The 25,463-nt window shown below is 28.5% G+C and overlaps 1 protein-coding gene across 7 annotated transcripts in view; it reads right to left on the bottom strand.

Annotated features, from left to right (window-relative positions):
* LOC100197483 (beta-1,3-galactosyltransferase sqv-2) overlaps positions 1 to 24,887 on the bottom strand; it is a 76,851-nt gene extending 51,964 nt beyond the window's left edge. For 3 of the 7 annotated variants that reach the window (XM_065805686.1, XM_065805683.1, XM_065805684.1), the window contains exons 1-2: positions 24,577 to 24,887; positions 13,967 to 14,064 (exon numbers count right to left, since the gene is read on the bottom strand). The gene's annotated coding sequence lies outside the window, so the exon portion shown is untranslated. The remainder of the gene's footprint in view (positions 1 to 13,966; positions 14,065 to 24,576) is intronic. The other 4 variants (XM_065805688.1, XM_065805687.1, XM_065805689.1 and 1 more) reach the window with 3 other exon arrangements.
* Positions 24,888 to 25,463: the final 576 nt, after the last annotated feature.

The raw sequence follows: 25,463 nt of genomic DNA, 5'->3' as shown, positions 1-25,463 counted from the left end.
AGAAATAGTAGATGCAATAGATGAAAGGAAGAAAATAAAAACATGGAATCATCTTGAAATCAAAGATCTACTCAGTTTTGGAAATAATATAATTGGTTATGTACCTGATTTTGTTATGTTAAAACCATTTAGAAAATTTATAAAAAAGTTATCAAAGTTTGTGCCTGTCATAAATTTTAGACATGAAAACAATTTTAACATTTTAACAGTTTAGTTTTTTCACTTGTATTAAGGTTTATTTTTATAAACAAATTATATATACATGAGAAATCAAATAATTATTCTTTTATTTCTGGACCTATTGGTTCCATCGTTAAATTAACAATATGGCCTAACATTTGCCATGTAGATGATAAAATATCAATTTGATTTATTGGCCAAACAGCGTTCATGATACCCCAGTTACGTATTCTTCCTATAAAACGCTCAACCTGAATGCGTGTTGCAGCAATATCAAAATTTTTAGCAATATCTTGTTCAGAAAAATGACTGCTATCTTCTTGCTTTGGTCTATTTAACAAGATGCCTTTCGTTGCACAAAAATCTTGAATTGAAAATCCACGATCACTCATTATTTCGTGTTCTTCTTCAACATATAAAGTGCCATTTAACTTTTCAGTAATTTCTGAGTCTGAGATTGATCCTGGGTAAATTTCACTGAATAAAATTCCTTCACCAATGAAATGAAATGCCAATCAAAGCTTTGCCAGTTTGAGTATTTTTATAATTGGAAAACATCAGAGAATTTAATTTGAAATTTGATGCACTTTAAAATTTGAACTCTGTTGCATCTACGACAAGGTCTGTCAAACCATGTTCTGTTTCAATGAAACTTTTGGGCATTTTTTAAGCAAAAATCCAGATGCAGGTTTCAAATCTATCTCATTAAATATAGTAGCTAAAAATATTACCCATCCAATAAAAATTCTTTGCATTGTTGACTTAGACTTATCTATTATATAGGCCATTACCTCTTGATGTAGCCCATGCCTACATATGGTTAGAACAGATAATAATTCTGTTGCTTTATCAGAAGTTCTACGATTCAGTGCGTTAACTTCACTTTCTGGATATGGCATTAAATGAGTATAAGGAGTAACACATTCTAAAATAATTTGAAATTGTTTTATCGATAAACCACATAAGTATTGAAACATTGTAAACTGTTCTTTTAAAAACTTATATTTAAATTGTTTTTGAGAGGATTGTTCAATTTTATTTTTTAGACTTTATATTTTTTTGGTAAGTAATGCTAGCAGATTTCAGCTTCGACAGTTCAATATTTTTTATATGAAGTGCTTTTTTCAATTGTTCAATTTTTTCCTTTGCTTCTTCAAGTTCAATTTTTATGTCATTCATTTGAGCTTCAGTGGAGTTAAGCTTTATATTCAATGCTAATTTAGATAAAGCTTTTTTTTTGTAAATAATTGGTGTTGTAGAATCTCGTTTTAGAGATTCTACAACACCAATTTTTCAGAAACGCTGTTTCTTATCTGTGTGGCAAGTTCAAATTTTCTCTTTGCTAATTTGTATCTTTTTTTTTAACATATCACTTGGATTTTTGTATGAATCAAGTTTAATTTTAGCTAGTGAGTGTTTTTTGCATATTTTTTCATATTGGTCATCTGGTATAATAATGAATGGTAAATCGTTAGGATTTTCTCTCTCTTTCTTGCTCCAATGAGTGTCCTTTTTCATACCACATATGTGTCTCCACATATGTGTCCGTTCATACCATTTGTTTTAAACAATCTCATATAGATTTTTTGCACACTTTCTGATCTCGGTAAACGATAGTATTTAATGAAAAGACCGTTTGAATCTTTTGATTTAAAATTATTAAAGCATAAAGCAGAAGCGCAATACCATTTAACCATTTTAAAAATTTACGAAAGTGATTAAATTATTAAGACGAAGTGTTTAGTGTTTGGTCTTTTATAGAACTAAAAGCTTCCATTTTTACTTTTTTCCCGACATCGTAAACATAAGTGTGCATGCGTCTGATGAATTTGTGTCCGCGTCTGATGAATTTGACTAATAGAAAATTTTTTGGATATCCGGAAAAACTAAAAGTTGAGAAAAATATCCGGAACTCTGGAAATATTTGGAAAAAGATAATCCCTGAAACATTCATAATCAATAATGTATCACCATCACCTGTATCAATAAAGATTGCTGATGGGGGGCGCATTATTGTGGTGCTACAATTGGAAAAAATGAGTTATTTATTGAAATTTTTCAAAAATACATTGATTTTTCTCAACACTTACAACTTGACATATCATTTTTATGATATTTTATCCCTATGGATACATCATGTACATACTGGAGCACAACATCAACGCATCTTTTTAAAAATGTTGATACGATATAAGGCTACAGATCTAAGAGTATGTTATAAAATTCAAAATATTATAAATAAAAGTGATGATACTCTTTTAAATTATGTATTCTTTGCACACACATTCACTGGGTGTGACACAACATCAGCAATCCATAACTTCGGCAAAACCACAATTTTTACGAAGTTGAAAAATTCAAATGAATTGAAATCTGCTGCAGATTTATTCTATCAGGAAAGCATTTCTACTGATGATATTGACAAGGGAATTATTCGTTTTTTTGAGCTGCTTCATTCACCTTGTTTCAATCTTCAGCAGATCAGTAAACATAAATATGATGAAATGGTGGCTTCTGATCGTGCAACTATTGATCCTGCTTTATTACCACTATCACCAAGAGCTACATATTACCATGGGCTCAGAGTTTATCAACAAATGAAAGTATGGAATATTTTGTATTTTCTTATAAATATTGGGTTATTTGAACTAGGATTGTGGTAAATGGAAGGAGGAGGAGGAGGAGGGGGGAGAGCGTCCTGGGAAACATTTTTTCCTAATTTTAAAAATTAGGTATAAAATGTAATATAAATTGTAAATATATATAAAAGAAATATTTTTCCTCTTTCCCCAGGTAAATATCGGCGTCGCAACCCGTGTTTTTTAAAAAAATTGCTCAGGTTAGCAGAAATCTTCTATTCACCTTTTTATCTGCCATTTTTTTTGTCCAAAAAAGTGACAAGATACACTATTAAAAGGCTGATAAAATTATCTTTCTAATTATATATAATATGTCTCTATAAAAATATTTTTCCGTGTTAAACATAAGTTCAACTTTTATATTGTATTAGAGTATCTAAAAAATGATTTCACATTTTTATTAGAAGAATAATAAAATAAATCTAAGTTAATGTCACCAGCGGATCCGTAGGGGTGGGGGTGGGGGGTAGGATGAAGGCGGTCGCCTCCATAGTATGTGTGGTGAAAAAAAAATTGGACTGATGACATATCAATATATAACGTAATTTCATAGTTACATACATTCAGACAGTTTAAGACTAACATTTTAAAAAAACTAACTAAAAAAGATGTAGCATTTTAAATCTAAAAATTACCCCTCCCCTCTTCCCCTCCTCCTCCTACTTTACTAGATAGTGCGGATCAAATAAACAAACCCCACCCTTCTCTCCTTCTTTCCTAGATGGTCTGGATGCACTGAATCAAAAAATTCAAATATCGCTCATAGCTTATGTTCACCAGTTAAACATGTTTCCGTTTTACACTAGTTTTGGTTATTTGTAGACTTGTTTTAAATTTTCTTAAATATCCACTTGATTGTCTATAAATAGAACCAGTTACAATATTTTTGTTAATTATTTCAATGCATAACAACTCACAATCTTTTCCATTATTACCGACATCGTTACGTAAAACAAAGATAATCGTTTTGCGGACAAAAATACTTACACCAAGTAAAACTAAGACGCGGTTAGTGAATTGGTGAATTGGTGATATGTAGCTGTTTAAGTCAAAATTCAAATCATTTTTTGAGGTTTTAAGCCAAGTTACTGTGAGATAAATTATTTTAAAACCACGATTATGTATACGCATTATTTGTTTACCTTTTAAGTAGTTATTATCAGTGTCGATAAACGGAGTAAATTCTCTCGCCTCTACTTTTCTTCCGCAGCATACGGCAGCAGACAGCGGCTGCCTCCTAATTAATTTTTGGCGGCAAAATGTTCTTTATTCTGCCTCCAGTGGCTCCCACCTATCTATTGGCGGGCGCAGCAAGAGTCTTTTTTGGAGGCAAAATGTTTCGGAGGCCCACGCCAATAGGAAGGCGGAAGTCAATGGTGGCCACTTTCAGAAGAAATTTATTGAACGTAATGAAAATTAGTTGCACGTTTGTCTTTAAGTTAACAATCAATTAAAATATAAACTGAAGCAAATGTTAAATATTTCACATCAAAGTTTAGCTTTATATGATTTATTACTATTAGCGTAATATACTATTACCGTAATACAGTGTGGTCGCAAATATATTATAAACATTAGCAGATATTTTTTCAATAACTTTTACAATATCCAATTATTAAAAATAAGTATTTAACGTTATGGTAAATGATAAAATAAATAAAAATTTTACCATACCCGCTTGTTCCAAAAAACTTTGACAAAAATTAGTCAATTTAATTACTTATAATAATTTTTTTTTGCCGAAAAGATGTATTCGCCAATGGCATAGAAGTAAAATTTCCAACTTTTAACTTTTGTTTTGAATAATAAAACTACCAATTTATTCTACTTAATTTATTAGTTTTGCAAACTTTTGCAAACAATCATATAAAATGAAACTTGATGTCAAATATTTAACAACTGTTTCTAGTTAATATTTAATTGCTCGTTAACTTAAAAGCAAACGTGCAATTAATTTTCATTACATCCGTCGGCGGGAGGCAAATATTTCTGCCTCCAATTTGGCGGCCGCAGCCAGTTGGAAGGCAGAAGCCATTGGAGGCGGCCTTTAAATAATTCTGCCTCTACAATTTTTTCTTGAGGCGGCCACCAATAGCTTCCGCCTCCCTATAGGCGTCAGCCTTCAAAACCTTTTGTCTCCAAAAAGCAACACTAACTGCGGCCCTTAATAGGAGGGCGGAAGCTACTGGTTATTATTACTAACATTCTTTGAACTTAAGATAAAAAAGAATTAAAAATAAAGTAATATGTTAAAAAAAAAATAAAGTCAAGTTAAGAGCTAATTAAAAAAAAAAATAATAATATATCACGAAGATAATTTTTTACTTTTGTTAGAGATCTAATCCCGAACAATCAAAATATTGTAAAAGATACACGCATATTTACCGGCTGCTCGTTTAATCTTGATCTGTTCCCTAAGAGATTTTCTAATTTGATCTATTTTGTCACAAAAATCACATCAAGATATTATAATATATAAAAACTATAAAAGTATATATATAATAATTATAATATATAAAAAACTTGTGCTCAATTAAATTTGCTAGAAAGTAGCAAACTTAATAGAGCACAAAGAGAGTAAAGAGAAACCGACCACCAAGTACTAAATGCATCTGTTTTTAATAATTCTAATGCCATATGTACAGTGTCAGAAAATATGTACAGAAAATTTAAAAGTCTACGAATAACCAAAACCAAAAGTATAAAACGGAAACATGTTTAACTGGTGAACATAAGCTATGAGCGATGTTTGAACTTTTTTTTTGATTCAGTACACCCAGGCCATCTAGGAAAGAATAAGAGGGGTTGGGGTTGATTTGGTTGATCTGCACTATCTAGTAAAGTCAACTAGGTCCGAGCCCCCCACCCCCCACCCCATCCACACAAAAAAAACTCCTTACATTTGCAAAAGAACCCCTAAATTTTCTGGGTGTGGTGGAGCCTAACCACGGCTTTGCATTTATACTTATTAAAACAACGTATTTTGATTGCAATTTGGCTCAAATAGTAAATCATGATAATTTATCAGAAAAGGAAAGAGGACTTTTAACATTTGAATTCCACAATAACTCTGAAAGACCCAAATCAAACAATGCGTTAAATATTAGACATGATCTCAACAATACAATTTTGAAAAAATTTTTTAAAAAAAGGCACAATTGTAAAAGTAAACAAAAGACTGCGCGAGGTAATATACCGTACTAAACTAGTTGATATGATTCTAAAAAAATTAGCGGTGTACCGACAGCACTAGCAGGGTTTGAATTAACGCAAAGGAATCTAATCGCTAAAACAAACTTTTTTTTGAATCCCTCCTCTCCCCCACCCCCTCCCCATCCCTGGCGCCGCACAATGCCTCAGAAACCTAAAAAAGTGGCAAAAAATACAATTAACAAAATGTAATTTTTTAGCTTAAAAATTTTTAAATCGCTTTTTCAAAACATTAGGGTTATCGTTATGATAAAGATTTTATTTTATAAATTTTGTATTTTTCTATTAAATAACTTTTTTTCTGGCAATGAATACAGTTTTTATATTAGAAGCGAATTTTGTAGACAATTGATCATGTTTTTAACATAAACTTTTAGACAAATCAAAAGCCTTAAAAAAAAGGGGAAATAGCTTATTTATATTTACAAAAAGTTACATACAAAAAATGTTCCACCTAGTTCCACCCTAATTTTTGTATCAACATCTAACTAATAGTATAGAAAATTATTATTCAAAATTTTAGCTGCACATATTTGCACTTTATTGAGTAATGTTTATAAGTATGTCATGGATACTTATAGCTAGTGATCGACCGAAACCGAAATTTAAGCCGAAACCGAAGTACCGAAACTTCGGTTCAGTAAAGCCGTAGCCGAAACCGAAACCGAAATTTCTGCCGAAACCGAAATTTCGGCCGAAATTTGAAAATGAATGTTTAAAATCCCTGAACCTTTTATGATCACCGAATTAAAGCAAAAAAAAAAACTATTTTACATATATCAAAGCAATCACCGTGTAACATAGTTTGATAAAAACTATAATATGTCAAGACATTTTAATAATTAAAGGTAATAATTGAAGTATTTTCTCTGCGAAATACATTTTTTTTCATGTTTTCTGGCAAAAGTCTGTTTCTTTCATTTGAAAGATTTTCTCCAGCAGTTAAAAACAACCTTTTAACTTCGGCAGATGTTGGTGGAGGTCTAAGGAATCTCTTTGCTACTTTTGCTAAACCAAACTTTGCTTTTAGTGATATTTTCTAATATAAATCTATAAACCTTTTTTTTTTTTTTGTTATTTAGGTGCCCAAAGAAGACCTATAGCATGGCGTACTTTATAACAGGCCTATTCACCGTGCGGATGACGTCATAAACTGGAGGCGAGTTTTTTTAAACAGAAAAAACACAACTAACGTGAATTCAACTTGAAATTTTATTTCCAATCCAAAAAATACTAAATAAAAAAATACTAAATAATTTTTTTTACAAATATATACAAATATAATAAATTTATACATAAATTCAGTATTTTATGATGGTTTTTTTTTTAAACTCAGTGTTAAATAACAATGTTATTTAACACTGAGTTTCAAAATTTTTTGTTTTGGTTCTTTTTCTGATCTTGGTGAGTACAAACTACAATAGTTTTTAAAAAATATGTTCGAAAGTATAACACCATGTTTTCTATTCATATTCAGTTAATATGATTCTGAAATAAGCATCATTAGATTGCACAAAGAAGAAATGCATGTATTATCAGCCACTTCACGAAACATAATATAGCAATATATAACCCATTGACATACACAATCACCAGGTACAGTTAATCCTCCACAATTGATTTCGTCTGTAAAATATCGGAATTTCTCATAATAAAAGCATGAGTCATCTGAATCTTCATCATTTCGGACAACATACCCAGCTATATAAATCAGACTCATTTTAACATCTATAGATACTATGTTTTCTAATTCTGGTAAGTTATCAAATATCAAACATTTCTCTTCGTTCATGTAAAAACCACATCTTTCACAAGAATGTCCTGATTTAGTAAAATCAAGACAATCACCATTATTGTCTAATTGCAAAAGTAGTTTTGTCTTTACAATACTAACTTTCTCTAATACTTGTTGTACAGTAATAAAATATGTACCACCTGATCCTTGTCTGAGTTTCCCAAACTGTTTTTCTAAAGGATCAGTGGTAAATGTTCTACGCAAAACATATTTATGATTTGTAGACAAGAGAAACTTTGACAACTCAACAAGACCATTGCATGTGTGATAGAAACTTTTAGAAGTATCTTTTGTGAAACTTTTACAACGAACTTTTTAAGAAGAACACATTTGTTTAGCTAAGTTTCCGAATTCTAACAGCTTTTGAAGATTAAAATCACCAGGAGAAAATATTGCAGCTTTTTTTGGATCACGCATACGTATATCTGCATAAGGGCTATGAACATTTACAATTCTCCAAAATTCAATTATTATTGAAAGAAACAAAATAGTATCATCAACATTTTCCGAGTCTGGATGACATTTTAAGGCACAGACTGTTTCTTCACAAAATACTTTTAGACAAGTTGAAACTTTTTGTCTTTCAATTGGTTTGGGGAATACAGCAACATCAGTAAGTTAAGATATTTTAATCATTTGCTTTGATTCTAATTTATGCAATGCTACAACGTGAGACCACTTAGCAACTTTTTTTTCCTCATTAACATAAAACTCAAGTTCCTGAGTCTTTTCAGTTATCCAATTATTGCGAATAATTTATTTTTTAAGAAAATTCAAGATATAGAGGACTTTTTTTAGAAATTGACGATTGTGCCTCTCCACTTTAAAATCCGTGTCGTCGCCCATGATTAGTAATATTGATTATTAGTAACACTTAATTTTTCTTAAACCCTCATCTTTATTAGGATGCTTTAAAAGCATTTTTTAACCTCTAGTCCGTTTAGCTGATATCTGGTTGGATGATTTTTTAACTAATATCTGGTTGGATAATTTTTTAGCTGATATCTGGTTGGATAATTTTTTAGCTGATATCTGGTTGGACAATTTTTTAGCTGATATCTGGTTGGATAATTTTTTAGCTGATATCTGGTTGGATAATTTTTTTAACTAAGTTTTAGTTAAATTCAACATATTAAATAGAAATTTCTGTCTTAAAATTCAGCATATACTTAGCATATAGATAAATTTAATCAAATAAATATTATTTTAAATTATAATTGTTCCTCTTAGTGAGTCCTATTTTGATTATTTTTAATTAAAAAGGCGTCTCATTGAAGCAAGACATTTTTGGATTTTTTATTTTTGCATATTCGCAACGCTAACTAAATTTTTTGGAAAATTGAACTCTCGAAAAATCGACACTTACGGTCGAACTCCTTGTCTAAAAAATAAAAAAACTGCCTAATAAAAAAACATCATTCACAAAAACTAACTTTATGTGGTTATTTTTATTACTTTTTCAACCAAATATGATTTTTTTTTTCAATTCGACCAAATAAATAGTGTTTTTTTTAGTTATAATTTTTCCCCATTAAATTGTCATATTTTAGTCATTTTCCCGTTTATAACAAGTGGCCCACCTACGCAAGACAACTTTTTTTGTTGTTGTTGAAGATTTAAAATTTCCTAAAATTCTTCACCAAAATTAACCACCATTGATTAAAAAATTTACAAAAAAAAAAAAAATTGATACACCCAACTCTTATATGCTTCCTCCAGCTAGTAAAAAGCCGATTAGAGTGATCGGATTTAATTTTTAACTTCAAAAATGAATTCCTGGACCCAGAAAAACCCTAAAAACATGTTAAATAATGTTTTTTCATAAATAAATATTTTTGACCATTTTTTTAGGTTTCCTAGTCACTGTGCACCGCTTTGCGGTAAGGGGTTTGCGTTAGTATAAAATTGTATCTTTTGTAAATAGTTTTATTTAATTTTTGAAAAAGGTCACCCACCATGACCCTGGATTACACACTGACTCCCATATATCAGTGAATTTTTTTTTCTTCAAAATCAATCTGGGTTTCAAAAGAACCAGAATTCTTATAGTAATTTCAAAATTCATAATCTTTTCTTCTGAAACATTTTTTTTTTAAATATTGCAAACAAAATGTCATAAAAAACAACCTTATCAATTTTTAGTTTAAAAATGTTGTTTTTGTATATAAAATTTAAGCAATTTATTTTTATATGAAAGCATTATTATTTCTGAAATCTCTATGAAACTCTGGTACTTTTGAGACCCAGGTTGATATACTTTTGAAATAAAAAAAATTCACTGATATATGGGAGCTAGTGTGTAATCAAGGGTCATGGTGGGTGACCTTTTTCAAAAATTAAATAAAACCAATGACTTTTCGGTTACTTTCAAACCAAAGTTCATCTGTTTTTTTATATTGAAAACTAGAGGTACCAAAAAGTCACATCCTTACTGCACAGTTGTTTCGACAATATAAAGGACTTTGTGCTAATGTATTCAACTTTGTGACTATGTTTCATTGCTGCTTTATACAGTTTCTAACATTAAAAAACACAAAACGCATTTAAAATAAAACGCAACGTTTTATTGTAAATGCGTAACGCAATTTAAAATAAAAAACGCAATTTAAAATAAAACGCAACGTTTTATTTTAAATGCGTTTAAAAAAAAACACAAAACGCATTTAAAATAAAACGCAAACGCATTTAACACAAAACGCATTTAAAATAAAACGTAGTAAATAAATAGAATTGTTCTAATTAATAAATTGAAACATTATCGTTTTAAAACTTTAAACTTTGCGCTATAAACTTTAATATTTGCGCAAAACATCTATGGAGAGTAAGATCAAAAAAACATTATATACCACGTTTTTTTTAACTTATTGCTTCTTGATCTAGCATACTACTAAAAAAAATATAAGTATAACTCATCTTTTTCATTCGAATGGATTAAGTCGATATTTTCATTCAAACTTTTTTGCAATAAAAAGTGAGAGAAAAAGAAATTGATTTAACAAGTCGATTTATATTTCCATAAGTTTAAGTATATGCTTAAATTATTTTTTTGGAAAAACTCTTTTTCGAACAAAAGTAGAATAATTTATTTTTTTTAATTAAAATTTTCGGTTTAATGTTTGCAATATGTTTCTACTTTTAAAACTATTTTAAAATAAACAAAAAATAATTTAATATTAAAAAAATATATATTTTAATAGGGTAACCTGGGGCAAAGCGAGACACTTTCAGGGAGAATGTTCATAACTTGAGAAGAATCACGTTTCACAACAAGAAATTTTGGAGGCCACTTGCACATTATGTGTCTAATGATCTCTTAAATATTTGTGGTGATAGGCTGTTGCATTGGTACATAACTAAAATCAAAATGACAACAACTACCCTGTCTCACTTTCCCCAAAACCTGGGGCAAAGTGAGAAAGATTTCATTTGAATAAAAAACTAAGTAAAAAATATAATTTTCAATAAAATTAAAGCAGACTTTTAATAATTTCGATCTGATTAAATATAAGAATGCAAATAAAAACACAAAAGTATCATTTTGTAATGTAATTTTTCCTTTTAAATCAAAAAACGTAGGAATTAAAAAAAAAATTAACAATAAAAAAAATGCATATGCAAAGTTTCATGTTAGTCAAAAAATTTGAATAAAATCTATTCACATAAAAAGCAAGCATCGTTTAATGTGCAGTCTCCGTGTACCCAAACAGTACATAAACAACAATCCAGTCAATTTGGGTACCATTGCACCATTTCCCTTGACAAACTGGACAAAACCATTTCTCTTCATTGTTTACATCTTTTTCAATCAAGCATTTCTTTAATTTTCTTTTCTTTTTGTTCTTTTTTATATTTTTTTTTTGTTTAATTTATTGTCAATGTTCTTTTCCAGTGAATTTTTTTTCTCATTGTTCTTTTCAAGTAAAAGTTTTTTCCTATATGGAGAACTAGTTATAACTTGAGATTTTTCAGCTAATTTTCTTTTTGGAGAATTAAGTTTTGGAATTTGAAGTATGTCTTCAAAAGAACTTGATGAAGTAGCAGTGGTCTCTGAAAAGCTTTCAACTGGCTTTAATTTATCATGACTCATTAATTCTAATGTAGTCAACTCTGGCTGCTGTAAAATTTCACTTTCTTTTTTGTTATCGCGTTCAAAGTGAATTTTATGAGGTATGGATAACCTGATTTTATTACTATTATCACTCAAAGATGTACTTGGATATTCATTTTCTAACAAATGGGACAATTGCTCTAAAACTTGAAGTTGCTCTAAAACTTGAAGTTGCTCTAAAACTTGAAGTTGCTCTAAAACTTGAAGTTGCTCTAAAACTTGAAGTAGCATTTTACATATTAGCAGCTCTTAAATATGCTTTATTAAAAATTTCTCCAAGATTTTCTTTTTGTATTCGTCTTCCTGAATGGTTTCGCATCCATCTCATACATGCTTGATTAAAAAAGGTTTTGAAAGGCTTAAAAAACCCACGGTCCAATTGCTGAAGTTTATGAGTTGTGTGTGGTGGTAGCAATAGCAAAAACAATCCATTGTCACGAGCATAGTTTAAAGTTTTAAACTTTTGGTATGAGAACGATGACCGTCAAATATGAGTAAAACTTTGTTGATTAAGGTGCATTGTACATGTTTAACAAAATGTTGTATATATTCAAGAAATAAATCAGTATGAACCCAGCCATTTTTTGAGCATCCTTGAATTGTTCCAACTGGAGCATTATCTATGAGTAATAATTTCTTTTTTTTGCGCTTAAATATCAACATGGGTGGTACATAATGACCAACAGAATTACATAAAACTGTTGTTGTGACTCCTTTTACCCTACTTGTCACTGATGTCACCGTTTTCCTGTAGATAACTTTTAATGGCTTATGGACGCATGACAACCCAGATTCATCACAATTAAAAATTTGATGTGGCTCAAAATGATATTTATCTAACAAATTCTCTAAATTACTAAAATAGATTTTAATATTATCTTCATTCAAACCAAATACTCTGTTTATAGAAATTGCTTTATAGAAATTGTTTATAGAAATAGTGATAAATCAGGATGGCATTTTAAAAAGCCTCGCACAAAGTCTTCTCCTGCTAATTTACTGCCTTTGTTTAAGGGATTTGGAATTAAATTTTTTTTGCAGAACTTACATACTATCAATCTAATATCCATCATTGAGAGACCATAAAATGAATTGTCCTTATCTTTAATATACTTATTTAGATCTTGTTCTTGGTTATCAGAAAGCACTTTTCTAAATCTTCCAAGTAAATTAGCCTTTTTAACACGCAGATGTAGTGAATTTTTTGGCACACTAAAGTTTTTACAAGCTTTTCTTAAAGAGATCTGCTTCAACTTTACTGCTGTAATAGCATTTTTCATGTCATCTTCGTTCCAGTTAGCTTGATTAGTTTTTCTCTTGTAGTTTCTCATTTAAAATTTTTTGGTCACTAAATGACAGAAGTTTGATCACTAAATGACAAAAGCTATGTTATATTCTTTTAAAGTTTCTAATAAAATTATGTTTTACTTTTACATAAAATTCTTTCATAAATTGATGATATTGTAAACGTTTACTTTGACGATTTATAAAGCTTATAAACTTATATTTATAAAGCTTATAAACTTGCTATCCTAAACGTTTACTTTGACGATCTTTTTCAGTAACTAGCGTTGTCGCACTTTCCCCGTAAATTTGAAGTTATATATTTCTTAAATATCTTTGAAACAAAATAATCTGACATAAAAAGAAGAATGGCAGCTGAAAGATAACAAATAAATGATTACAAACTCAATATTATGTTTGTTCTGTGGTAAAAAATGGCAGCGTACGTGGATTTTTTTTGACATAATTAAAAAAAATATAATTTTGATTTTTCAGTCAAATTGATGCAACTCGTAAGCTTTAAACCCACTTTTCTATGTCATATTATATGGAAAAACTGATGGAAACTACTTTAAAATATGAAAAAAACATGAAATTTTAAATATAATTTAACAAAATTACTGAATCATTTTTAAAAAATTCTGTACAAAGCTAGAAAACCTAATTGTCTCACTTTGCCCCAGTGTTTCGCTTTGCCCCAGGTTACCCTATTAAAAATGTTTACGATTAAAATAAAACTTTTTTCCTTACTTGCACTATCTTTTAGATTTGATATTGTTACTATAGCTAGATCTATGTTTGACTTTCAGGAATGATCCTCGCTATGCCACTGTGTATTACGGACGTTGCTGCAATTAAATTTATAATTATTGTCGGCGATAAAAAAATTTTAAATTACCTAATTTTTTTTTTTTTTATCAATTTCAAATTTCAATCGCAAAATCATTCGAATAAAAAAATTTTAGAAAACTAAAATTCCATTATTCTAAGTTTAAAAGGTAAATTTAACGTGACATACTTATGACCCCTAATATAAAGCTTAGACAAAAACATTCTACATTTTTAAGAATGGCCAAAAAACTGTTAAATTAGAAAAAAATAAATAACAAACCGCGAAAATACTTTTTTTATAAAAAAAACTAATCGCAAAGTAATTGCTTAACAATATTTAACTGAGTTTTGACTACTTGATAAAAATGTGAAAATTGAGTTGGTTAAATTGCCTTAATATAAAAACTTGTTATGAACGTTATTAAAAATTTATTATTATATATATATAACCATGGCCTAGTATATTCACGGCGGTATATTTTTTTTTTAAGGAGGAAATCAAGAGGCCGGTTTTGAAAGTTTTAGACAAAATACACTAAAATATTATTTTTAAAAACATCCTTTTTTCTGAATTTACATTTCAAGAATTTATATTAAAAATGGTTCTGCACCAAAATGTATAAATGATACTTAAGCAACAAATACAAGCAAATTCCATCTTTTCATTTTCCAAACAGACCAAAACTTAAACCGAATTTGGATACGATTTGTTAATCGTTCAGATTGGACTCCAACAAAACATTCTGCTTTATGTGAACTTCATTTTGAAGATAAATATATAATTAGAGGTGATAAATGCACCTGAATTGGCTTTTAAAACCTGTTCCTTCTAAGTATTCTTGTAAACTTTTGCAAAAAAAATCATCTTTACCAGTTTTAAAAACTTCTCGAAGTCCTCCTAAAATGAGAATATTCCGAAAAGATCAATTACAAATGTACAAAATTTGAATGAAGCATTAGCACCACCAGGGTTTCAATTTAAACGATTTGAAAAAGGTACAACACATTTTATAACATAGAATTTAACAGACATTATCCAACTATATTAGAATAAATAACAGTTACAAACTAGAAAAACATGACACTATTTTAGATAATTACAGATAGAGAGCTTTATCAGCCACGAGGCAGGCCACCATACTCAGCAGAGGTGATTCGATATGTATTACTTTTACGATATATATCTTTGCAGGCATACAAACTACTACTTAAAAAGTTCCCTTTATCATTAATATCTTTATTGAATAAAGTTCAACAAGGAGGTATCGAGTCTATAAAGGCTTTAAAACTTCTACGTGAAAAAGGAAAAATTTCTCCTGATTGTATTATGACGATAGAGGAAATGTATTTACAAAAAGCAGCACAAAATCAAGGAGCTGAGTAAGTTGGTGCTGATAAAGGTAACTTGTACAAAGGAATTGTTGCATTCATGATAATAGGACTAAAAGAATCTATTCCTTTTATTGTTCAAGCAATTCCAGAAGCCACATTTATAAAAAAAATTGTTATTCCAGACTTTAAATACCATAATGCGAATATCAATATTGATTGTCTATCAAGATATATTAGTTGGGATGATTTATACAAGATTTACCATAATGATAATGGTCTGAATAGGAAAACTTAGAAAAGCTCCAAAGCTTATATATGAGGTATTACATCCTGGAAATAATAAACAAAGTGCGCCACTTGCATTAGCAATTATACATGAAACTACAAGTGCAGCTTTAAAAAGCTATTATCTAAATTGAAAAGATTTTTCAGATTTTTTAACTATTTTTAACACTTGGTGGCTAATTCTAAACAAAGGTTTTCACCAAATATTATTGGCAAAGCTATTGTATTAGGAGGCAAGATAATGATATTATACCAAGCTCTGGTTGATTGGATTGATCAGCGGTCTCTTTCACCTCCATTCACCCTCACAACTCAAATTTCATCAGTATTGTAAATACCTTATGTGCTCAAGCACTGCTTGTTGACAAGCCCTTAATGATGGATATGATTAAGTGGTGACAGCTCATTTACAAAGTGATCTAATTGAGAGACATTTCTCACAATACAGTAGCGAAAGATTTCTTGTAAGTTTAAGAGAAAGTTTAAATTCAGAAAGAATTTTGTCATGTCGCTCTTTAACTAAAGACCATATAAACTTCTGGTAAGAAAATCTGTTACCAGATATTCATTCTTCCTTGACAATACTTGACGAACTGTTTGAAAATGGAATAGAAATAATTATGGAAAGTTCCCTTGATTATAATAGTCAAGCAATGACAATAACTATAGCAGCCTGTGTTTTGACAAAAAATTGTCAAAAAGGTCTAAATGCGAAAACTGCAAAGCATGTTTGAAAGCAAGAGACATTGATCTTGAAAATAACTCTTATCTATCTCTCTTATCACATGGTGGACTATTTGTTCCATCCAAACAGCTTGCAAAATTTGTTTATAGTGTATTTGTTATTTTGGATTTAATTGAGAATGAAATTTCATCTCTATTAATTCCAGTCATTAAATTATAAACATATCTATTACATAAATACCAGAGTTGTTAGTCCTTGGCCTTGGCCTGGCCTTAAAGCCAAAAATTGAGGCCTTGGTCTTGGTCTTGGCCTTGAAATAGTTGGCCTTGAAATAGTTGGCCTTGAAATAGTTGGCCTTGGTATTGGCCTTGAAAATTTTGGCCTAAGCCTTGATTGTTTTGGCCTTGGCCTAAAAAAAAATACACATTTTCTTATTGATTTTATTAAATTCTGTGCATAACCTTGGTCTATTTTTACAAAATGTGGTTTTATTGTCACAGCACTTGCTACTTACAGTTTTGTTAATAACTGGCATTTTGTTAATAAGGCAAAAATTGAAGTGTTTGGTCTTGAAAATGTTTGCGTAGGCCTTGGCCTTGAAACTCCTAATCTTGGCCTTGATCTTAAAACTCTTGGCCTTGTCCTTGGTCTTGTAACTTTTGGCCTTGGTCTTGACCTTGGCCATGTAACGTGTGGCCTTGGCCATGTATTGTGTGGCCTTGGCCATGTAACATGTGGCATTGGCCATGTAACGTGTGGCCTTGGACTTGGCTTTGCTACCTTTGGCCTTGTTAACAACTGATAAATACGCACCAAAAAGCAAATTTGTTTGTGAAAATCATGAAAGTTGGGGAATCACATTTTCAACAAAAATTCTTAAATGTTAAAAATTTAAAAAAAAAAAATTTTAATTGTTAAAATTTTTTAAATGTTTTTAAGTTATTATTGGTTTCCAATAATAACTTAAAAACATTTAAAAAGAGACAAAGAATAAAGTGAAATCTAAATTGCTTATATGTCAGTTGCATGGCATTTGTTTATATAGATTAACAAAATTTTCCTATTATTTTATTTTTTTGAACTACTTCTTGACATTTTTTTCTTAGCATTAAAATATACATGAACATGGCCTACTTAAATACACGGCCTTCTATTCTGCTTAAATCGAAAAAAAATAGAAGGCCAGTTGAAAAAACGAATATTCCATCATATGGACAAACTTTCTCAAAATATTTTAAATATTGCGCTATCAATGTTAAGTAAGTATATCTGGAACAGGATAAAAATTTTCGCGTTAGATTAATTGACATCTCTACTAAACTTCAACAACTTTGTACTGTTATTTGTGGCTGCTTTTTAATTATTAATAATAAATAATGGTTAACAAATGCTGTGTTATCGGTTGTACATCAAATTATAATGGTGGTGAAGTAATACCAGTCTTTGGTTTTCCAAAAGATGATGACTTGAGATAGTTATGGGTTAGATTTGTAAATAGAAATTGTTGGACTGTCACTAAATCATCTGTGATCTGCTTAAAACATTTTGATGAAAGTTTAGTACACAAAGGAGCATCAGAAAAACGATTTCGTTTGTTGTATAATTTGAAGCCTGTTCCTACAATATACCCGGCCAGCATTGCAACAGCTTCACTTCCAGCTATGTTTATACCAAGAAAATCACCAACTTAAAGAAAATTTTCAAGAAGATGAATATCAGAAGTTTCCAAATTCGATGATTGTGTTGTGTTCCATAAAATTATTTAAAATGAACGACACATACCTAAAGTTGCTGAATGTATTCGTATTGACAAAAATCTTCAAACTTTTTTATAAAATCTTCTAGTTTCTTTGCTTTCTTATGGTTTTATTGCCGAAAATCTGATTAAGAAGTTTAAATTAAGTTGCAAGTTGCTTTGTAGTCAAGAAGTTTGCATTGTCAACAGGAGTCGAATGACTATAGTTATTTGAATAAATTGTCCAGAGGTGGGCTAACAACTCCATCACTAGCCCTTTGAGAATATGTCTGTGATAGTTTTGCTATGTATGATCATGTATTTGATGTTATTTATTGATCTTAAATGCAACACCGTAAAGAAGCAACGTTAGTTCTTGGCAGTAGAGAAAGTTACCAACCATTTTTATGTTTAAATCACTAAAATTGTGGAAAGGAAATTATACACACTATTATTTTAAATATTTATTTTAATAACATCAGAAAGAGAGTCAGTGATTCCATTGTTGCAGATAACATTGTTGCCTTTAAAAAAAGACAGAGAAAAAAATAAGAATCTTTTGTTTCACATTTTTGAACAGTTTGTGTAAAAAATTTTAAAATACTTTTAAAGCTTACTTTCGAGAATTTGTGTATTATTTCTTGTACAGCCCTTGAATATCTTAAAAATTCTACTGACAGATATAACCCATGTCTTTCTATAATCATTTAAGTAATATATAATTATGAAGGTTAATAAATGTTGTGTTGTTTTCAATAAAGACATTTACTAATCATGATTACTATTTATTACTGAAAAGAAATCTAAAAAAAAGCCTAAAATTTTATAAAGTTTAGTGAAGTATAGTATATACTAAGATTAAGCTAACGCAAAATTTTTTATCATGTGCCAGATTTACTTACTTGAAATTTATAGCTCAATAATTAAAATATTTTGAGAAAGATTGTCCATCTGAAAAAGTATGCGTTTTTTTAACTGGCCTTCTATTTTTTTCCGGTTTAAGCAGACTAGAAGGCCGTGTATTTAAGTAGGCCATGACATGAATATAGATATATATTATAGATAAATATAATATACACAGATATAAATGTATATCGATTTGAATAATTTCTGTGACGATTCTCCAACAAATATTACACAAATATCTTTAAGTCTTTGATACCTACTTTATTTTAAAAATATATATACAATAAAAACCAACTGCCACTTTTACATTGAATAACTTTAAGTTAAAAATGAAGATTTGAGTTGTTTTTAAAAATAATAATACTCTGCGCAGCCATTTTTTCAATAAAAATCGGCCTCTTAATTTCCCCTCAAAAATGTAAGAGATACAGCTGTGAATATATATAAATATATATATATAAATATATATATATATATATATAACTGTATATATAACTATATATATACATATATATATATATATATATATATATATATATATATATATATATATATATATATATATATATATATATATATATATATATATATATATATATATACACTAACATAATATTAACACTTTCATTTATATTTTCAAGAAATAAATATTGAAGTTAAATCCAAAAAACACAATTAAAGTAATAAATTTTACTATGAAAAACAACTTTTCCAGTTGATCAAAATATTAAAAATAATCTATGAAACACTGCAAATGTAAGAAAAATTGCAATGCAGTTATATAATAAAAGACATTTCTAGAAGCTTTTTTAGATATTTGCATTATGATAAAATATTTTTCAGGATTGAATTGAATTTTATAGGATTTGCAGTAGCAGTGAACATTCTGAGGATCTTAACTACAACTGCAAACTCCTAAAAGTTCCTGCAACTTAATTCATTCCTGGAAAATATATCTATAATATTTATGGGCAGTTGAGTAGTCTTTATAAGCAGGATGATCCTGTATATAAAGATCACTAAGCAAGAATGCAAAATAAAATAACAACATTTAATGCTACATATTATAACATGTTATAATGTTATATTTTATAAATTATAATACGTAATATAATAACATATTATAATAATATTATAATATGTATTATAATATGTTATAGAGTTACATATTATAATTTGTGTTTTTTTTTCTTCATATTATTATATATGTTATAATATGTTATAATATAAACTAGTTGTTTGTGTTAATTTTAAATTTTTAGTCATGACAACAGGTTGACTAATAACTGCACATCAAAATTTAAAGCAAAAATCATTGTTGGCATATGGCAAAAAACAAATTAAAATTGATAAATTACATTCTATTTAATTTATCAAGTTTGATTTTTTGACATTAAAAACAACTTAAGTTATTTTTAGTCAATTTATCTTAAGTAAAATTATTTGCTTACTCACAAACTTAATCAAGTTATGATCAAGTAATTGTGAAGATAATATATTTATTTATATATCATAAATCATGTTATTTGTAAAATATTTAATATTAAAATCAATGACAATAGATGAGAAAATAAAAAGACAAAACTTATATCAAAATGCTGACAATTGATACCTGCAGCGCATGTAAAATTTAATATTAAGCATTTCTTCAATGTTTCCAATATATTGTTAGAAAACAATGCATTGAAAAAAATATATATATTCACCCCTCATTACTCATTTAATTGAACAGTTAAAAAAAATTAATCATAAGTATTTTTATTTATATCAATAAAACATTCAATGAAAAATACTTAGACAAACAAATATTAAAAAAATATATGCAAATTTGACTAAAATACAGCTGCAATTAAGATCAAATTTCAGCCAGGCACATGCAATATAAACCTTATTTCAGCCACTATAAAAACAGTCTCAACTAAAAAATTTTATGGATTGGCAGAATAATATTTTAAAAATTAAAGGATGACTAAACAAAACTGAATCAATAACCTAATGGGAAATAATAATGCAGTGAACTCTATAAAAGAATGTTCATAGACAATGAGAATAAAAATATTCAAATAAATAAAGACCATTAAAACCATTCATGACAAAGAAAATAGAGTTGAACTTTTTTGCACTCATTTTAGTAGGAATATTTTTTCCTACAATTTCTCTTTGGCTTCAGTTTTTGCTTGCTTTAATTTGATATTTTATAATCTTTTCGATATTTTTTGTTGTTTTTGTTAAGCTTTTTTTGTGTTTTCCAACTATTTAAACTTTTTTACAAGATTTTTCTTGCATAATTTTTAACTGCGTATTACTTGCTTCCTCAACAAAAGAAAGTGTAAAAACAAAAAGTTTTTGAATTTTTTTTAGTTTTCTTTATTTTGAAATCTGCAGCTGCATACCACAAAATATCACCATTTCTAGGATAAGATGAACTTTGATGATGAATTATGAATGAGGCAAAAAACAAAATTTTTACGATAGAATCTAATTGAGTAAAACTAATATTGAAACTGTCAAAAACATAAAACTGTTACAAAAACTAGTTAATGCTATTACAAAACTTTCTAGTTAATCTTTATTACTTCTAGCATTTAGTGTTTTCCATCTGACAAACATTAGATCCATGTCTTTTTTAGTAAGCAGTTAAGAAAACAGTCTAACTGTCTATGAGACTTTCCATAATTAAATCATCGCGGTTATGTTATGGAGTTCTTTACTGATTTAAAACTATTGTTATTGGTTCAGCTAAATAGTCATGTTGAACTGCTATAGTAGATCTTTGATTGATAAATTAAAATGTGCCAGACCTGTTTCAATTTGTTCAATATCAGGTGAAATTATTTTCATGTTGTCTAATTGACTATTGTTGTATCCTGAACTGCTTTTATTTGTTATAGAGATCTAGATTATTCACTATCATGTATACATAATATACAGAACTTGACAAGCAAGCTTTATACAGAATGACAAGCTTTATACAGAATGATTGAAGAATTATATTTAATGATTCCATATGATTTAATCGTAGATTCATTATTAGCCTTCATCATACCATTACTCCACATCTTTCTAAAATGTTCTGTAAAATTGGCTTTGTTTGTCATAACCTAAGTGTGGTTAGACATACCCTTGGTTGCATTTTTGTAAGAATTTTTAAATGGTTTAAATACTATTTAATCGCAAAGTTAAAGATTTGCTGGTATAAGTAGTAGGGTAGATAAGAGTATTATGAGCACCTTAAGCAAAAAATAGATTATTTTCAAAAAAAATTACACTCGATCTAAAATTTTTGCAAGTTTAGGGATCACTACTTATTATCCACTTAAATATTTGGGCACCCAAAATTTTTTCTGCAAAACACAGAGGTTTTAAAAAAGTAGCAAAAGTGCTCGTTACCCAGGCCAATATGACTTTAAATTAGCACTTTAAATTAGCTCAAAAAATTAACATTAATTAAGTAAAAAATACCAACCTGACAATTAAAACTAATTTGTGGAACATAATGATTGGTTATTAACATTATCATTAAAAGATCAAATTTTAGGCCAAAAAAAGAAGTTATTTCATTATTTTTTCAATTTCATTAATTCAAAACTTTAAACAATAAAAATACAAAATTTTTGAATTTAAATTACAGAAAGATATTTAATACAGTTAAAATAATAAAATTTTTTACTATGTTTTGTTTTTATTCAAAAAGCAATTCAAAGCACTGCAATTTTAGGACTTTAAATTAGGTAATTTCAATAAAAAATATGTAAATATACACAAAATAGTAAATATACACAATATGTATATAAACAATATATACAAAAATACATAAATATACACAAAATGAAAAATACACAAAAATGGTATCTTTAAATGAATTTAAAAATAAATGTTTATACTCATTGTTTTTCAAACAAAAATGGAAAGGATTTGTAGCTAATATATTTTTTTTTAAATGAAAAATAAATACTTATATTTTTAAAATCAAAATTTCGCGCCACAGATTCTTCCACCAGTAATGATAATATTTTAACACAAAAAAATGAATACCATTTCCATTAGATGAGAGCCACTAACAACATACTGGTTCCTGTTTTCGGTCAGTTCAAAAAAAATACAAATCAACTCGAACTTCACTACTCACATCTTAGAAATCTTATAGTGTGCTAATATTACCTAGATGCCCATATTACACAAATCTATCCGATACTAATTTAATAATTTTAATTTGGTTTTGCACCACCATATCTAATAATTCTACAAAATTGTGGGGGTCATGGGTATCCAATATTATTATTTGCGAACATGGCAATACAATTTTTTTTTAAGACTTAAACTTAAACTATAGTTTTGTAAAATCCTTATTACCCTATTTAGTCATTCCAGATTTTTCTCTAACTTCTTTATATTTAAAGTTCTTGATGCCCCTGAAGGAATGAACTGGACTTTAAAGTCAAGTAGATTCGTTTATCTGGAACTTTCCTAGCCTTCCCTTTTGAAATCATGCAAGGTGAAAAGGTAACACTTTTGTGTGTCTTAAAGAGTGGCTTCAGCCCTGTCTCACTCATGCTCAGTATACTTCAGATTAAATTTGATTAAATCTTTAAGTGTAATAACTTTGTAACCTTTTTTGGGCTCATACACTGATGGTAAACTATTGCTGTTTATTCTAACTGTGGAAAGGCTTTTTGTTTCTTATGCTGATTGTTGAATATTATAAACATATTTTAAATGTTTTGTGATTCATAAAAATATATCCATATACTTTTCAAATTTAACTACAAAAACTAATGAATATCTTAGGTCTGTTGTCAGCAAATTTTGACTTTTCTTTAAGTTTAAATAAAATCAAATTTTTCCTAACTGCTATTTCATTTGTAGTATCACTTACTCTTTGTAGCAAACTTGCTCTAGGTGCTTGGACTAATTTTTCAGCAGCAATTTGACATACACTTTAGGTTCATTATTTTCATTGTTTATATTTTTAATTAAAACTTTTGCTGACCATATTTACCACAAGTTGGTTGACTTTGTTTCTTTTTTTATGCTTTTGCACTGATGTAAAATCTCTCTAAACTTTTTACTGATCTAAAAGATTTAGCCTGTCTAAAATAATATCAACCTTTATATTACAAATTATCATAGTTTTGATTCCAAGAATAACTCTTCATTTAATTTTATGTAAAAGCTAATCTGAAGAAAAAGGTTATATACATATTGCTTTAAATATTTTGCTTTCTTCTTTTACTTTCTTCTATGTCATAATGTAACATAAACTGCTATTATTAAAAGATTTAAATATATTAAACTATCTTACAATGACATTAAGGATGTAAGTTACATAATTATGAAACATAAGAGTGGTCAGAAATAGCTCATAATATGAACTAATTCTGGCCACTCGTGAACCTAATTTTACCATTTCGATATAAACTTTTTTAGCTTTCGGCTGGAATAAGGTTAATTGATCATTCTACTTGGTACAGTAAAGTCGGACAAATAATTTAAGAAATCATTTACCCTAATCATAAAGGTAAATTGATCTTATTCTATAATTTAAAAGTATAATATACTAAGAAAGAAATATTTCAAATTTCATACCTATAAACTAAATGGTAACACAAACTTTTAATTGAAATTGGTAGTCTATGGAACAAATGTTTGTTTTGATTCTGCTTTTAACGTGACATTACCGCTTTTTTCTTTATTGGCTGTTTTCCTCAAGTCCCGTTTATTATATAAAAATAACGACCCATTCAATAAACTGGAATTTTAATGAAGTTTTCCTTTTTCTTTTTTTTTTTTTGTTGCTTTTTTTTTTTCTACAGTAAGAAGCGTATAAACTTTAATTAAAAATTTATGTTTTTTATAGTTAATGTTGAAAGTAACATTCGTATTCATCAGACGCAGCGGCGGTTTTAAGCACAGGCAAAGCAGGCATTTGCCGGTGGCCTCGCGCTCAGGTGGCCTCGCATTTTTTTTTCTTAGTACAAGTAATATAAAAAAATTTTCTTAGTACAATAAACAACGAAACTCATTTATTAAAATTCAATATAATTTATGCGTGCAGTATTTTTATAAACAGTATTTTTTTATAAAATATTCAACTTTACATATAAATCTATTATTATGTATGTAGCAATTTTTTTTTTGCGTTATATAAAATGCCTGGCAACCATATGAAAGAGTATGCGGTTTCTAGTTTCATATACATTGACAATGACTGTGACAAATATATCTTTGCCCATATACACCTACACGTCTCAAAGGCTTTTTCTGTTTTTCCATCCTCCTAACTGAATGACTTTTTGTTTGTTTATTTATTTATTTTATATAATATTGTCTTTACATTTTTACTGTTGCACAAGACATAATCTGAGCAGTGATAGGATGTTATGCTGGTTCCGGGTATTTGTTGTAGCGGTTTCTCTTTGAGCCATAGATCAGTGTTTATTCCATGTATAGGTGTTTTATCCATTGTGGATTCG

This window comes from Hydra vulgaris, chromosome 09 (assembly GCF_038396675.1).
Source record: "Hydra vulgaris chromosome 09, alternate assembly HydraT2T_AEP".
NCBI classification, from domain to species: Eukaryota; Metazoa; Cnidaria; class Hydrozoa; order Anthoathecata; family Hydridae; genus Hydra; species Hydra vulgaris.
The sequence above is the reverse complement of the archived record's forward strand: the minus strand, read 5'-3'. Positions and strand labels throughout refer to the sequence as shown.